Source organism: Conger conger, chromosome 9 (assembly GCF_963514075.1).
Source record: "Conger conger chromosome 9, fConCon1.1, whole genome shotgun sequence".
Classification (NCBI taxonomy): Eukaryota; Metazoa; Chordata; class Actinopteri; order Anguilliformes; family Congridae; genus Conger; species Conger conger.
The window spans coordinates 55,236,937-55,243,026 of NC_083768.1; positions in this window are offsets into that span (position 1 = coordinate 55,236,937).

The following is a 6,090-nucleotide window of genomic DNA, read 5'->3' on the forward strand; positions in this document are numbered from 1 at the left end:
CATCATACATATTTCATTTGGAAGCAGCTAGTGTATTCGGTCTTCAAGATATGCTCATTTTCAACTACTAAGAAACTTAGTGTGCCAAAGCTTGAAATCGTCTTATATGTATTTCACAAGCTCTGGACGCGGTTTCTGGCAAATGGGCAAACACGTGATAGATTATCTGCCCACCATCAAACCTTTTCTTTTTGGATGAAATTTGACTGTTTACTTTCAAGAAATGCACAGTTTGAAAAACTTTGTTTCCGAATGCGGGAAAAGTTAAAGGTTTTACAAAGCTTATATCTAAAGCTGCTAAAGGAGCAGATGGCTACCTTTTGAATATATGATATGGAACCACTCACCATCATACATATTTCATTTGGAAGCAGCTAGTGTATTCGGTCTTCAAGATATGCTCATTTTCAACTACTAAGAAACTTAGAGTGCCAAAGCTTGAAATCGTCTTATATGTATTTCACAAGCTCTGGACGCGGTTTCTGGCAAATGGGCATACACGTGATAGATTATCGGCCCACCATCAAACCTTTTCTTTTTGGATGAAATTTGAGTGTTGACTTTCAAGAAATGCACAGTTTGAAAAACTTTGTTTCCGAATGCCGGAAAAGTTAAAAGTTTTACAAAGCCTATATCTAAAGCTCCTAAAGGAGCAGATGGCTACCTTTTGAATATATGATATGGAACCACTCACCATCATACATATTTCATTTGGAAGCAGCTAGTGTATTCGGTCTTCAAGATATGCTCATTTTCAACTACTAAGAAACTTAGTGTTCCAAAGCTTGAAATCGTCATGTATGTATTTCACAAGCTCTGGACGCGGTTCCTGGCAAATGGGCATACACCTGATAGATTATCGGCCCACCATCAAACCTTTTCTTTTTGGATGAAATTTGAGTGTTGACTTTCAAGAAATGCACAGTTTGAAAAACTTTGTTTCCGAATGCAGGAAAAGTTAAAGGTTTTACAAAGCCTATATCTAAAGCTCCTAAAGGAGCAGATGGCTACCTTTTGAATATATGATATGGAACCACTCACCATCATACATATTTCATTTGGAAGCAGCTAGTGTATTCGGTCTTCAAGATATGCTCATTTTCAACTACTAAGAAACTTAGTGTGCCAAAGCTTGAAATCGTCTTATATGTATTTCACAACCTCTGGACGCGGTTTCTGGCAAATGGGCAAACACGTGATAGATTATCTGCCCACCATCAAACCTTTTCTTTTTGGATGAAATTTGACTGTTTACTTTCAAGAAATGCACAGTTTGAAAAACTTTGTTTCCGAATGCGGGAAAAGTTAAAGGTTTTACAAAGCCTATATCTAAAGCTGCTAAAGGAGCAGATGGCTACCTTTTGAATATATGATATGGAACCACTCACCATCATACATATTTCATTTGGAAGCAGCTAGTGTATTCGGTCTTCAAGATATGCTCATTTTCAACTACTAAGAAACTTAGAGTGCCAAAGCTTGAAATCGTCTTATATGTATTTCACAAGCTCTGGACGCGGTTTCTGGCAAATGGGCATACACGTGATAGATTATCGGCCCACCATCAAACCTTTTCTTTTTGGATGAAATTTGAGTGTTGACTTTCAAGAAATGCACAGTTTGAAAAACTTTGTTTCCGAATGCCGGAAAAGTTAAAAGTTTTACAAAGCCTATATCTAAAGCTCCTAAAGGAGCAGATGGCTACCTTTTGAATATATGATATGGAACCACTCACCATCATACATATTTCATTTGAAAGCAGCTAGTATATTCGGTCTTCAAGATATGCTCATTTTCAACTACTAAGAAACTTAGAGTGCCAAAGTGTGAAATCGTCTTATATGTATTTCACGAGCTCTGGACGCGGTTTCTTGCAAATGGGCATACACCTGATAGATTATCGGCCCACCATCAAACCTTTTCTTTTTGGATGAAATTTGAGTGTTGACTTTCAAGAAATGCACAGTTTGAAAAACTTTGTTTCCGAATGCAGGAAAAGTTAAAGGTTTTACAAAGCCTATATCTAAAGCTCCTAAAGGAGCAGATGGCTACCTTTTGAATATATGATATGGAACCACTCACCATCATACATATTTCATTTGGAAGCAGCTAGTGTATTCGGTCTTCAAGATATGCTCATTTTCAACTACTAAGAAACTTAGAGTGCCAAAGCTTGAAATCGTCTTATATGTATTTCACGAGCTCTGGACGCGGTTTCTGGCAAATGGGCATACACCTGATAGATTATCGGCCCACCATCAAACCTTTTCTTTTTGGATGAAATTTGACTGTTTACTTTCAAGAAATGCACAGTTTGAAAAACTTCGTTTCCGAATGCGGGAAAAGTTAAAGGTTTTACAAAGCCTATATCTAAAGCTCCTAAAGGAGCAGATGGCTACCTTTTGAATATATGATATGGAACCACTCACCATCATACATATTTCATTTGGAAGCAGCTAGTGTATTTGGTCTTCAAGATATGCTCATTTTCAACTACTAAGAAACTTAGAGTGCCAAAGCTTGAAATCGTCTTGTATGTATTTCACAAGCTCTGGACGCGGTTTCTGGCAAATGGGCATACACGTGATAGATTATCGGCCCACCATCAAAGCTTTTCTTTTTGGATGAAATTTGAGTGTTGACTTTCAAGAAATGCACAGTTTGAAAAACTTTGTTTCCGAATGCGGGAAAAGTTAAAGGTTTTACAAAGCCTATATCTAAAGCTCCTAAAGGAGCAGAAGGCTACCTTTTGAATATATGATATGGAACCACTCACCATCATACATATTTCATTTGGAAGCAGCTAGTGTATTCGGTCTTCAAGATATGCTCATTTTCAACTACTAAGAAACTTAGAGTGCCAAAGCTTGAATTCGTCTTATATGTATTTCACAAGCTCTGGACGCGGTTTCTGGCAAATAGACATACACCTGATAGATTATCGGCCCACCATCAAACCTTTTCTTTTTGGATGAAATTTGAGTGTTGACTTTCAAGAAATGCACAGTTTGAAAAACTTTGTTTCCTAATGCGGGAAAAGTTAAAGGTTTTACAAAGCCTATATCTAAAGCTCCTAAAGGAGCAGATGGCTACCTTTTGAATATATGATATGGAACCACTCACCATCATACATATTTCATTTGGAAGCAGCTAGTGTATTCGGTCTTCAAGATATGCTCATTTTCAACTACTAAGAAACTTAGTGTTCCAAAGCTTGAAATCGTCATGTATGTATTTCACAAGCTCTGAATGCGGTTCCTGGCAAATGGGCATACACCTGATAGATTATCGGCCCACCATCAGACCTTTTCTTTTTGGATGAAATTTGAGTGTTGACTTTCAAGAAATGCACAGTTTGAAAAACTTTGTTTCCGAATGCAGGAAAAGTTAAAGGTTTTACAAAGCCTATATCTAAAGCTCCTAAAGGAGCAGATGGCTACCTTTTGAATATATGATATGGAACCACTCACCATCATACATATTTCATTTGGAAGCAGCTAGTGTATTCGGTCTTCAAGATATGCTCATTTTCAACTACTAAGAAACTTAGTGTGCCAAAGCTTGAAATCGTCTTATATGTATTTCACAAGCTCTGGACGCGGTTTCTGGCAAATGGGCATACACGTGATAGATTATCTGCCCACCATCAAACCTTTTCTTTTTGGATGAAATTTGACTGTTTACTTTCAAGAAATGCACAGTTTGAAAAACTTTGTTTCCGAATGCGGGAAAAGTTAAAGGTTTTACAAAGCCTATATCTAAAGCTGCTAAAGGAGCAGATGGCTACCTTTTGAATATATGATATGGAACCACTCACCATCATACATATTTCATTTGGAAGCAGCTAGTGTATTCGGTCTTCAAGATATGCTCATTTTCAACTACTAAGAAACTTAGAGTGCCAAAGCTTGAAATCGTCTTATATGTATTTCACAAGCTCTGGACGCGGTTTCTGGCAAATGGGCATACACGTGATAGATTATCGGCCCACCATCAAACCTTTTCTTTTTGGATGAAATTTGAGTGTTGACTTTCAAGAAATGCACAGTTTGAAAAACTTTGTTTCCGAATGCCGGAAAAGTTAAAAGTTTTACAAAGCCTATATCTAAAGCTCCTAAAGGAGCAGATGGCTACCTTTTGAATATATGATATGGAACCACTCACCATCATACATATTTCATTTGGAAGCAGCTAGTGTATTCGGTCTTCAAGATATGCTCATTTTCAACTACTAAGAAACTTAGAGTGCCAAAGCTTGAAATCGTCTTATATGTATTTCACGAGCTCTGGACGCGGTTTCTGGCAAATGGGCATACACCTGATAGATTATCGGCCCACCATCAAACCTTTTCTTTTTGGATGAAATTTGACTGTTTACTTTCAAGAAATGCACAGTTTGAAAAACTTTGTTTCCGAATGCGGGAAAAGTTAAAGGTTTTACAAAGCCTATATCTAAAGCTCCTAAAGGAGCAGATGGCTACCTTTTGAATATATGATATGGAACCACTCACCATCATACATATTTCATTTGGAAGCAGCTAGTGTATTTGGTCTTCAAGATATGCTCATTTTCAACTACTAAGAAACTTAGAGTGCCAAAGCTTGAAATCGTCTTGTATGTATTTCACAAGCTCTGGACGCGGTTTCTGGCAAATGGGCATACACGTGATAGATTATCGGCCCACCATCAAAGCTTTTCTTTTTGGATGAAATTTGAGTGTTGACTTTCAAGAAATGCACAGTTTGAAAAACTTTGTTTCCGAATGCGGGAAAAGTTAAAGGTTTTACAAAGCCTATATCTAAAGCTCCTAAAGGAGCAGAAGGCTACCTTTTGAATATATGATATGGAACCACTCACCATCATACATATTTCATTTGGAAGCAGCTAGTGTATTCGGTCTTCAAGATATGCTCATTTTCAACTACTAAGAAACTTAGAGTGCCAAAGCTTGAATTCGTCTTATATGTATTTCACAAGCTCTGGACGCGGTTTCTGGCAAATAGACATACACCTGATAGATTATCGGCCCACCATCAAACCTTTTCTTTTTGGATGAAATTTGAGTGTTGACTTTCAAGAAATGCACAGTTTGAAAAACTTTGTTTCCTAATGCGGGAAAAGTTAAAGGTTTTACAAAGCCTATATCTAAAGCTCCTAAAGGAGCAGATGGCTACCTTTTGAATATATGATATGGAACCACTCACCATCATACATATTTCATTTGGAAGCAGCTAGTGTATTCGGTCTTCAAGATATGCTCATTTTCAACTACTAAGAAACTTAGTGTTCCTAAGCTTGAAATCGTCATGTATGTATTTCACAAGCTCTGAATGCGGTTCCTGGCAAATGGGCATACACCTGATAGATTATCGGCCCACCATCAAACCTTTTCTTTTTGGATGAAATTTGAGTGTTGACTTTCAAGAAATGCACAGTTTGAAAAACTTTGTTTCCGAATGCGGGAAAAGTTAAAGGTTTTACAAAGCCTATATCTAAAGCTCCTAAAGGAGCAGATGGCTACCTTTTGAATATATGATATGGAACCACTCACCATCATACATATTTCATTTGGAAGCAGCTAGTGTATTCGGTCTTCAAGATATGCTCATTTTCAACTACTAAGAAACTTAGTGTGCCAAAGCTTGAAATCGTCTTATATGTATTTCACAAGCTCTGGATGCGGTTTCTGGCAAATGGGCATACACGTGATAGATTATCTGCCCACCATCAAACCTTTTCTTTTTGGATGAAATTTGACTGTTTACTTTCAAGAAATGCACAGTTTGAAAAACTTTGTTTCCGAATGCGGGAAAAGTTAAAGGTTTTACAAAGCCTATATCTAAAGCTGCTAAAGGAGCAGATGGCTACCTTTTGAATATATGATATGGAACCACTCACCATCATACATATTTCATTTGGAAGCAGCTAGTGTATTCGGTCTTCAAGATATGCTCATTTTCAACTACTAAGAAACTTAGAGTGCCAAAGCTTGAAATCGTCTTATATGTATTTCACAAGCTCTGGACGCGGTTTCTGGCAAATGGGCATACACGTGATAGATTATCGGCCCACCATCAAACCTTTTCTTT